Source organism: Callithrix jacchus, chromosome 19 (genome assembly GCF_049354715.1).
Source record: "Callithrix jacchus isolate 240 chromosome 19, calJac240_pri, whole genome shotgun sequence".
In the NCBI taxonomy this organism is placed as follows: domain Eukaryota; kingdom Metazoa; phylum Chordata; class Mammalia; order Primates; family Cebidae; genus Callithrix; species Callithrix jacchus.
Window position 1 is genome coordinate 9966131 of NC_133520.1, and position 12525 is coordinate 9978655.

The window sequence follows — 12525 nt, forward strand, 5'->3', positions numbered from 1 at the left end:
AGGCAGGGAGCCAGGTGATCAGGCTCGGCAGGTCCCACCCCCACAGGGACAAACAAAACGGCGATTCGAAATGCTCAGGGTTGAGAGTTTCACCACGAGCACAGCTGAATACAAGATGGTGCAGCTCCATGGGGGAGGGGCGGTCTGCCACTACTGAGGCATTCCACCCATACTGAGGTATACGCCCATTGCTGACGCAGCCTGCCATTGCCAAGGCAACCCGCCACAACAGAGAGACTCCGCCAACAGGGCAGAGCCCACAACAGCAGGGCAGAGCCCACGGGCAACAGGGTGGAGCCCAGGACAGAAGGGCAGAGCCCACAGAGGCAGGGTGAAGCCCCCAGCAGCAGGGAGGAGCCCACAGCAGCAGGGACAGGAGTGGACCTCAGCAGTCATACAGCAGAGGGGCTAGACTGTTAAAAGGAAAACTAAATAACAGAAATACTTCAGCATCAACAATCTGGGCATACACTCAGAGACCCAATTGAAAAGCCAGCAAATACTCAGACGACAGGTGGATAAATTCACAAAGATGGGAAGAAACCAGTGCAAAAAGGAGGAAAACACCCAAAACCAAAGCACCTCGCTTCCTACAAAGGTCCAAAACTCCTCACCAGCAAGGGAACAAAGCTGGACAGAGAATGAGTGTGACGAAATGACAGAATCAGACTTCAGACGGTGGATAATGAGAAACTTCTGTGAGCTAAAAGAACATGTTCTAAATCAATGCAAAGAAACTAAGAACCTTGAAAAAAGATTTGAAAAAAGACTCGACGAAATGGTAACAAGAATGGACAACTTAGAGAGGAATATGAATGAATTGAAGGAGCTGAAAAACACAACACGAGAACTTTGTGAAGCATGCACAAGTTTCAACAGCCAAATTGACCAAGCAGAAGAAAGAATATCAGAAGTCAAAGATGAACTCCATGAAATTAAACAAGAAACCAAGATTAGAGAAAAAAGCGTAAAAAGGAATGAACAAAGTCTTCAAGAAATGTGGGACTATGTGAAGAGACCTAACCTACCTTTGATAAGTGTACCAGAATGTGACGAAGAGAATGAATCCAAGCTGGAAAATACTCTTCAGGATATTATCCAGGAAAATTTCCCCCACCTAGCAAGGCAGGCCAACACTCAAATGCAGGAAATACAGAGAACACCACAAAGATATTCCGGAAGAAGAGCAACCCCAAGGCACATAATCATCAGATTCACCAGGGTTGAAATGAAGGAGAAAATGCTACAGGCAGCCAGAGAGAAAGGTCAGGTCACCCACAAAGGGAAGCCCATCAGACTCATAGCAGATCTCTCAGCAGAAACCCTACAAGCCAGAAGAGAGTGGGGGCCAATATTCAACATCCTTAAAGAAAAGAACTTTCAACCCAGAATTTCATATCCAGCCAAACGAAGCTTATAAGTGAAGAAAAAATAAAATCCTTTGCAAACAACAAGTACTCAGAAATTCATCACCATCAGGCCTGCTTTACAAGAGCTCCTGAAAGAGGCACTATACATAGAAAGGAACAACCAGTACCAGCCATTCTAAAAACATACCAAATGCTAAAGAGCATCAACAAAAAGAACAATCTGCATCAACTAACGGGCAAAACAGCCAGCTAGCATCAAAATGGCAGTACCAAATTCACACATAACAATATTAACCCTAAATATAAATGGGCTAAATGCACCAATCAAAAGACACAGACTGGCAAATTGGATAAAAATCCAAAATCCATCGCAGCGCTGTTTCCAGGAAGCCCATCTCACATGCAAAGATACACAAAGGCTGAAAATAAAGGAATGGAGGAAGATTTACCAAGCAAATGGAGAACAAAAAAATGCAGGAGTTGCAATTCTCATCTCTGATAAAATAGACTTTAATGCAACAAAGATCAAAAGAGACAAAGAAGGTCATTACATAATGGTAAAAGGATCGATATAACAAGAAGAGCTAACGATCCTAAACATATATGGGCCCAATACAGGAGCACCCAGATATGTAAGGCAAGTTCTTAATGACTTACAAAGAGACTTAGACTCCCACACAATAATAGTGGGAGACTTTAACACTCCACTGTCAATAGTAGACAGATCAACCAGACAGAAAATTAACAAGGATATCCAGGGCTTGAACTCAGACCTGGAACAAGCAAACCTGATAGACATTTACAGAACTCTCCACCCCAAAACCACAGAACATACATTCTTCTCAGCACCACATCAGACCTACTCTAAAATTGACCACATAATAGGAAGTAAAGCACTCCTCAGCAAATGCAAAACAACTGAGTTCATTACAAACAGTCTCCGACCATAGTGCAATCAAGTTAGAACTCAGAATTCAGAAACTAACTCAGAACTGCACAGCGTCATGGAAACTGAACAACTGGCTCTTGAATGTTGATTGGATAAACAATGAAATTAAGGCAGAAATAAAGAAGATCTTCAAAACCAACGAGAATGAAGACACAACATACCAGAATCTCTGGGACACATTTAAAGCAGTCTCTAGAAGAAAATATATAGCAATAAGTGCCCACATGAAAAGAGTGGGGAGATCAAAAATTGACACCCTATCATCAAAATTGAAAGAGCTAGAGAAGCAAGATCAAAAATACTCAAAACTTAGCAGAAGACAAGAAATAACTAAGATCAGAGCTGAACTGAAGGAGATAGAGACACGAAAAACCCTTCAAAAAATCAATAAAACCAAGAGGTGGTTTTTTTAAAAGATCAACGAAATAGACCACTAGCCAGACTGATAAAAAAGAAAAGAGAGAACAACCAAATAGATGCAATAAAAAACGATAAAGGGGAAATCACCACAGATTCCACAGAAATTCAAACCATCATCAGAGAATACTACAAACAACTCTATGCATATAAACTAGTAAACCTAGAAGAAATGGATAAATTCCTGGACATCTGTGTCCTTCCAAGTCTAAACCAAGAGGAAGCTGAAACTATGAACAACAAGGTCTGAAGTTGAGGCAGCAATTAAGAGCCTACCACACAAAAAAACTTTAGGTCCAGATGGGTTCACAGCTGAATTCTACCAGACACACAAAGAGGATCTGGTACCATTTCTTCTGAAACTATTCCAAATAATCCAAAAAGAGGGAATCCTTCCCAAATCATTTTATGAGACCAACATGATCCTGATACCAAAACCCAGCAGAGACTCAACAAGAAAAGAAAACTTCAGGCCAATATCCATGATGAACTTAGACGCAAAAATCTTCAATAAAATACTGGCAAACCGACTGCAACAGCACATCGGAAAACTTATCCATCATGATCAAGTAGGATTCATCCTGGGGATGCAAGGCTGCTTCAACATACGCAAGTCTATAAACGTAATTCACCACATAAACAGAACCAAAACCAAAAACCACATGATTATCTCAACTGACGCAGAGAAGACATTTGATAAAATTCAACAGCCCTTTATGCTAAAAACCCTCAATAAACTCGGTATTGACGGAATGTATCTCAAAGTAATAAAAGCTATTTATGACAAACCAACAGCCAATATCATACTGAATGGACAAAAACTGGAAGCATTCCCTTTGAAATCTGGCACTAGATAAGGATGCCCTCTTTCACCACTCCTATTCAATATAGTACTGGAAGTTTTAGCCAGAGGAATCAGGCAAGAAAAAGAAATAAAGGGTATTCAAATAGGAAAGGTGGAAGCCAAATTGTCTCTGTTTGCAGATGACATGATAGTATATCTACAAGACCCCATCGTCTCAGCCCCAAAACTCCTGAAACTGATAAGCAATGTCAGCAAAGTCTCGGGATATAAAATCAGTTTGCAAAATCACAAGCATTCCTATACACCAAAACAGACTTAAAGAGAGCCAAATGAAAGACAAATTGCCATTCACAATTGCTACAAAAAGAATAAAATACCTAGGAATACAACTCACAAGGAACGTAAGGGACCTCTTCAAGGAAAACTACAAACCACTGCTGAACGAAATCAGAGAGGACACAAACAGATGGAGAAACATTCCATGTTCATGGTTAGGAAGAATCAATATCGTGAAAATGGCTATACTGCCCAAAGTAATTTACAGAATCAATGCTATCTCCATCAAGCTACCATTGACTTTCTTCACAGAACTGGAAAAAACCACCATGAACTTCATATGGAACCAAAAGAGAGCTCGCATAGCCAAGTCAATTCTAAGCAAAAAGAACACAGCAGGAGGCATCACACTACCAGACTTCAAACTATACTACAAGGCTACAGTAATCAAAACAGCATGGTACTGGTACCAAAACAGAGATATAGACCAATGGAACAAAACAGAGTCATCGTAGGCAACACAACATATCTACAATCATACAATCTTTGATAAACCTGACAAAAACAAGCAATGGGGAAAGGATTCCCTGTTTAATAAATGGTGTTGGGAAAACTGGCTAGCCATGTGCAGAAATCAGAAACTGGACCCCTTCCTGACACCTTACACTCAAATTAACTCCAGATGGATTAAAGACTTAAACATAAGACCTGGCACCATAAAAACCCTAGAAGAAAATCTAGGCAAAACCATTCAGGACATAGGAGTAGGCAAAGACTTTATGACCAAAATACCAAAATCATTGGCAACAAAAGCCAAAATAGACAAATGGGACCTAATGAAACTCCACAGCTTCTGCACGGCAAAAGAAACAGTCACTAGAGTGAATCAGCAACCAACAGAGTGGGAAAAAGTTTTTGCAGTTTACCCATCTGACAAAGGGCTGATATCCAGAATTTACAAAGAACTAAAACAGATTTACAGGAAAAAAACAAACAAGCCCATTCAAAATTGGGCAAAGGATATGAACAGACGCTTTACAAAAGAAGACATACATGAGGCCAACAAACATATGAAAAAATGCTCATCATCACTGGTCATCAGAGAGATGCAAATCAAAACCACATTGAGATACCATCTCACGCCAGTTAGAATGGCGATCATTTAAAAATCCGGAGACAACAGATGCTGGAGAGGATGTGGAGAAATCAGAACACTTTTACACTGTTGGTGGGAGTGTAAGTTCAACCATTGTGGAAGACAGTGTGGCGATTCCTCAAGGCCTTAGAAATAGAAATTCCATTTGACCCAGCAATCACGTTACTGGGTATATATCCAAAGGACTATAAATCGTTCTACTATAAGGACACATGCACACGAATGTTCATTGCAGCACTGTTTACAATAGCAAAGACCTGGAATCAACCCAAATGCCCATTGATGATAGACTGGACTGGGAAAATGTGGCACATATACACCATGGAATATTATGCAGCAATGAAAAACGATGAGTTCGTGTACTTTGTAAGGACATGGGTGAAACTGGAGAACGTCATTCTCAGCAACCTGACACAAGAACAGAAAATGAAATACCACATATTCTCACTCATAGGTGGGTGAGGAAAAATGAGAACACATGGACACAGGGAAGGGAGTAGTACACATTGGAGTCTATTGGGAGGAATGGGGAGGGACAATGGGGGGATGGAGCTGGGGAGGGATAGCCTGGGGAGAAATGCCAAATGTGGGTGAGGGACAGGAAGGCAGCAAAACACACTGCCACGTGTGTACTTATGCAACTATTTTGCACGTTCTGCACATGTACCCCAAAACCTAAAATGCAATAAAAAAGAGAAAAAGAATATTGCTTGACTAAAAAACATTTTTCACTGCGTAATACTGTTTAATTTAGAAAAATACCAATGAGAGCTTTAAAATCGTATCTTGCACATACCCAGGTCTCTTTCACAGTCTCTCTACTTTCCCCACATTCCCTGTGAAGTTTTGTTTCTTTTTCCTTTTGACGTATTTATTATTTTTTTTAAAGACAGGTTCTTGCTTTGTTACCTAAGCCAAAGTGCAGAAACATGACCATAGCTCATTTTAACCCCCAACTCCTGGCTTCAAGTGATTCTCCAACCTCAGCCTCTGGAATAGCTGGGACTACAGGTACACATCACCCAAACCAGCCAATTAAAAAAAAATTATAGAGACAGGATATCAGACTGTTGCCCAGGCTGGTCTTCATTCCTGGCCTCAAGCAATCCTCCTGACTTGGCCTCTCAAATTTATACACAAGGGCCACCATGCCTAGCCTCTTTATCCTCTTTAAAAAGTAGTGTTATTACATATGTATGTGTGTCTAAAGTAGCTATATGTTTAGCTGAGCCTGTTTTACATTTCTACACACATAATATTGTTACTGAGAAAGTAGGTTCAGTCTAGGTCCTGCTGTTTGCCACACAGAAAATCATTCACTGAGATGCCAATTATTGCCAAAGAAGAAGGCTTTAATTGGGTCCTACAGCTGAGGAGATGGGAGCTCAGTCTCAAATCCATCTCCCTGACTAACTAAAACTACAGGTTTATACAGCAGGAAAAAATGCAACAATGTGCAAGAAACAAGAACTAGGACAGGGCAAGGAAGCAATCATGATGAATGAGGGATCTGGCATCTCATTATCTGGATGTGGTGCTCTGGTGAGTTTCAGTTCTTTGGTACTTTGAGAGGCCTGAAGGTCATTTCCTGAGGAAGAAACTCAGATCAAACAAATCTAAGATTCAAGCTTTAAGATGATAGTGGTCAACTTCTATGTTTTTCCAAAAAACTATCTATGGGACTATTGGGTCAATTATATTGTATGTAGTCTTCTGGGTCTTATTTTTATTCAACATTTGCTTCTGTTGTCTATATATGTTATTACATACAGTAGATTTTTTTTCATTTTCACTGTCATGCAATATTCAAATATGTGACTACACTATAATTTTTCATCTATTTTCCTGTTAGACTTTGGGTGACTTTCAGTTTTTTGATAATACAAACAGTACTGCTATAAACATTTTATATATCTTGCAGTCATTTTAATAGAGTTTTTCTAGGATGTATACCTAGGAGTGGAATCTCTTAATTATAGTGTATACAGTGCTCAAGCTTTGGAAGATAAGTGATACACAATTTACCAATGCAGTTATACAAACTTATACTTTCAAAAGCAATGTATATAAATTACTCACTCCAACACTAGATGTAGTCAGACCTCTTAATTTTTGCCAGTCTATCAAATATAAAGTTTCTCATTTTGGTCTTAATATTTATTTCTCTGATTTTAAGTGAGATTAAGCATCTTATATATCTGGCAATTCTTTATCCATGAAATATATATTTGTTTCAGTTTATCTACAACCTATTTGTTTTCATTATTAATTTGTGGGAGTTCTTTCTGAATACCTAATTTTAACTCTGTTAAGAATATATGTGCAATATGCTCCCTTGGTTTGTGGCCAGTTTTTAAAAATCTTCTTTCATTGACATATGTTTTGCTGAACATATGCTCTTAATTTTAATGTAATTAAATTTATCATACTATTTTGATTAGTGATTTTTGTGTTTTGTATAAAAAACCTTCTTTAACCAAAAGTCAGAAAGACATTCTCCTGTATTTTCAACTTAATGCTGTTTTTCACATTGAATTTCATACTTATCTAGATTTTTTAAAAATTGTTTTCCATTCTGGTTAATGATAGTTATGTATCATTTACTGATGAGTCCCTTTCTCTCCTGCCTGCAACATGTTTGTCATATATGAATATTTCATAATATTGGGTCTATCTTCATTTAATTTTATTTCAGTGGTAAATACATTTTCTGCCCCACTTTTCTTTCTGTGCTCCACTCAGTGTCCTACTTTATAGTTTCAAAATAATACATCCAAATATCTGTTGGGTAATTTGCTGATTTTCTTCTTTTGTTTCAAATTGTCTTGGTTATTCATGATTCTTTGCTCTTTCACATAAACTTTTATTAGCCTGTCAAGTTCCACTTGACTCCACTCTAGATTTGGCAAGCATTAATGTCTTTACAGTTTTAAGTCTTCTTATCCCAAAACTCATGTCTCTCTTCAAGTTATTTTTTTTTTACATTTCTTTGGCAGATTTGTATAATTCTCTGCATGTAGGTACTGCATATCTTTCCTTAGATTTATTCTCAGGTTTTATATGGTCTTCATTGCTGCTATGAAAATGTCAACTTTTAAAATTATATTTCCTACTGAGGACATATATTGATTCTTGTCTATTTATCTTATAGCTAGCTCTCTTCCTAAACACCCTTATGATTTCTTATTATTTGTCTTTGGATGTATTAGTTCATTTTCATACTGCTATGAAGAAATACCTGAGACTGGGTAATCTATGAAGAAAAAGAGGCTTTAATGGACTCAGAGTTCCACATGGCTAGGGAGGCGTCACAATCATGACAGAAGGCAAAGGAGGAGAAAGGCATATCTTACATGGCAGCAAGCAACAGAGCATGTGCAGGGGAACTACCCTTTAGAAAGCCATCATATCTCATGAGACTTATTATCATGAGAACAGCACAGGGAACCCCACTTCCATGGTTCAATTACCTGCCACTGGGTCCCTCCCATGACATGTGGTGATTATGAAAGCTACAATTCAAGATGAGATTTGGTTGGGGACACAGTCAAACGATATCATTTCCACCCCTCCCCCCTCCCAAATCTCATGTACTCACAATTCCAAACACAATTATGCCCTCCCGGCAGTCCCCAATGTCTTAAAACTCATTTCAGCATTAACTCAAAAGTCCAAGTCCAAAGCCTGTAAAATCAAAAGCAAGTTATTTACTTCCTAAATTCAATGAGGGTACAGGTATTGCATAAATACACCGGTTCCAAATGGAAGAAATGGGTCAGAACAAAGGGGCTACAGGCCCCATGCAAATCCAAAATCCACCAGGGCAGTCAAATCTTAAAGATCCAAAATGGTCTCCTTTGACTCCATGTCTCACATCCGGGTCACACTGATGTAAGAGGTGGGTTCCCACAGCCTTGAGAAGCTCTACCCCTGTGGCTTTGCAGGGTATAGCCCCCACTCCTGGCTGGTTTCAGAAGCTAGCATTAAGTGTATATGGTTTTTCCAGGTGGATACTGCAAGCTGTTGGTGAATCTATTATTCTGAGGTCTGAAGAATCAAGACCCTCTTCTCACAGCTCCACTAGGCAGTGCACCAGTGGGGATTCTGTGTGGGGGCTCCTACCCTACATTTTCCTCCTGCACTGTCCTAGCAGAGGTTCTTCCTGAGGGCTCAACCTGTGCAACACACCTCTGCCTGAACATTTAGCCATTTCCATACATCCTCTGAAATCTTGGAGGAGGTTCCCAAACCTCAGTTCTTAACTTCTGTGTACCCACAGGCCCAACACCACGTGTAAGTCACCAAGGCTTAGGGCCTGCATCCTCTGCAGCAACAGCTTGAGCTGTACATTGGCCCCATTTAGCCATGGCTGGGACACAGGGCATCAAATCCTGAGACTATATCAAGCAGCAAGACCCTGGATCTGGTCCATGAAACCATTTTTTCCTCCTAGGCCTACAGACCTGTGATGGGAGGAGATGCTGTGAAGACCTGTGACATGCCTTAGAGACATTATCCCTGGTTTCTTGGCAATTAATATTTGCTTTTAAGAGCACTAAAGTCACCTCTTGAATGCTTTGCTGCTTAGAAATTTCTTCTGCCAGATACCCTAAGTTATCCCTCCCAAGTTCAAATTTCCACAGATCTCTAGACAGGGACAAAATGCCACCAGTTTCTTTGCTAAAGCATAGAAGGAATCATGCTCTATCAAGTTTAGAATCAATACTTGTATTGATTCTAAAAAGAACCCTTCTAATGCCTCTTCATACTGAAAGATGTCTCATTTTTGGCAGACGTACATTTTAAGACTAAGGAAGTCCTTTCTTGCTACTGTTTGGTAAGAGGTATTATCATGAAGTTACCTATGTAACAAACCTGCATGTTCTGCACATGTACCACAGAACTTAAAGTATAATAAGAAAAAATATATATAAAATGCTTATGGGTACATCTGAAAAGCTATGTGAAAGACCTGTACACTGAAGATCAAAAAAGTATTGTTGAGAAAAATGTTAAAAGACCTAAATAAACAAAGATTTAGATGAAAAAAATTTATAAATTAATTCTTCATGTAACATAAAACATTTCAAAATTTATTCTGTTTATTTGGTGAATGGGATTTATTGATTTTCTGATTTAAACTGCCTTGCAAGTTTGTGATAAATCCCAACTTGGTTATATGTGTTTATATTTTTTTAACTTGTTAAATTTAGTTTGGTAGTATTTTTAACACAAACTTGAATCTTTTTGTGAGTGAGACTTACCCACAATTATCTTTTCTATTGTGTTTGTGTGGTTTTGATACTAGGGGAATACTACTGACCTTGTAGAATGAGTTGAAATAGTCCCTCTTTTTCCATATTCGAGAATTGCAATCCAATAGAATGGCTGCTCCTTGTAAATCAACTAAATAATCTTAGTGTGATATTTTCTTTTTAGGAAGATTTTCAACCATTCATTCATTCTCTTTAGTACACACAAGATAAATATAGGTTCTCAGTTTGTGTCTTGAGTAAGTTTGGTATGGTATTCATTTTTAGAAAATTTTTTATCTAAATTCAAATTTGTTGTTTTTGTGTCTTTTATTTTGCTTTCAGATTTTAAAAATCCCTTTTATGTTTGTGATATACCCACATTTTCATTCCTCATATTTTTTATTCAGGAGATTTCTTCATCTTTCTGATTAAGTTATCAGAGGTTTGTCTTTTTTATTTCAATGTAACCAACTTTTGGTTTATTTATATTTCCTATTATATCTGTTTTCTGTTCATTGATTGGCATTAATATACTCATTCTTTTATTGTTTTAACACAACAATTACATCATTAATTTCTAGCATTTATCTGTTTCAAAATTTAAATTTTATTGAAATTATAGCTATAACTTTACAAAATAAATATAAATTTTTTCTTTTTAACATAATTACATCATTAATTTTTAGCATTTATCTGTTTTGAAAAATAAGCTGTAAATTTAAATATTAAAATTATAGCTATAACTTTAAAGCTATAAATTTCCCTCAAAATATCCATTCTGCTTTATTCATTGCTTTGATATTTTCATTCTAAGTATTTTATAATTCTTATGGTTTATTTTTTTGAGGTGTCTTAACTTATCACTTGTTTTCTATTTTTTATTTTCATTTTAAAAAAATGCATAGTAGGTATATGTGTTTATGGGGACCATGAGACATTTTGATAAAGGCATACAATGGATAATAATAACATCAGGGTAAATGGAGTATCATGACCTCAAGTATTTAGCATTTTGTTGTGTTACAAACATTCCAGTTATACTCTTACAATATTTAAAAATGTACAAATTGTTGACTATAGTCACTGTGTTGTGCTATCAAATACTAGATCTTATTTATTCTAACTATGCTTTTGTACTGATTCCCACTCCCTTTTACCTACCACCCTTCCTAACTTCTGGTAACTATTATTCTACTCTCTATTACCATGAATTCAATTGTTTTAAGTTTCAGCTACCAAAAATAAGGTAAAACATGTGAAGTTTGTCTTTTGGTGCCCGGCTTATTTCATTTAACATAATGTACTCCAGAATTATCCATGTCACAGCAAATGACAGGATCTTATTTTTTAGGGCTGAATTATACTTCATCGTGTATATGTACCCTATTTTCATATCCATTTGCCTGTTGATGGAAACTTAGGTTGCTTCTAAATTTGAATATTGTGAATAGTGTAGCAATAAATATGGGAGTACAGAAATCTCTTCAACATACTCATTTCATTTCCTTTGGATAAATATTCAGTAGGGGAATTGCTGGATCATTTACTTGTTCTATCTTTAGTTTTTTGAAGAACCTCCATACTGTTCTCCATAATGGCTAAACTCATGTACATTCTCACCAATGGTGTTTGAGGATTCCTTTTTCTCCACATGCTTGCCAGCAATCATTATTGCCTTTCTTTTGTATAAAAGCCATTTTTAGTGGGATGAGATGATATTTGATTTGCATTTATTTGATGATCAGTAATGTTGAGCATCTTTTTACATACCTATTTGACATATGTCTTCTTTTGATAAATGACTATTTGGACATTTTGCTCATTTTTAAATTGGGTTATTATATATTTTTTTCCTGTTGTGTTGTTTGAGCACCTTATATATTCTGGTTATAAATCCCTTGACAGATGGATAGTTTGAAAATTTTTCTCCTGTTCTGTGGATTCTCTCTTCCCTTTGTTAATTTTTTTTTTCTGTGCAGAAGCTTTTTAACTTGATGTGATCTCATTCGTCCACTTTTGCTATGTTATCACTGTTTTTGAAGTGTTATTCAAGAAACTTTTGCCCAGACCCATGTCTTGTAGAGTTTTCCTAATGTTTTCTTTTAAATAGTTTTATAATCTGAAGTCTTACATTTAACCTTTTAATACATTTTGATTTAATTTTTGTATATGATAAAAAATAGGATTCTAGCTTCATTCTTCTGCCTCTAGACAGCCAGTTTTCCCAGCACAGTTTATTTAAGAGACTGTCTTTCTTCAATGTATGTTCTTGGCAATTTTGTCAAAAATAAATTCAA

General features: G+C 37.1%; 1 long non-coding RNA gene across 9 annotated transcripts in view; it reads left to right on the forward strand.

Annotated features, from left to right (window-relative positions):
* The window catches only part of LOC103789190 (uncharacterized), a 542478-nt gene that overhangs the window by 80069 nt on the left and 449884 nt on the right, over nt 1–12525 (forward strand). The gene's annotated exons all lie outside the window — the stretch shown is intronic.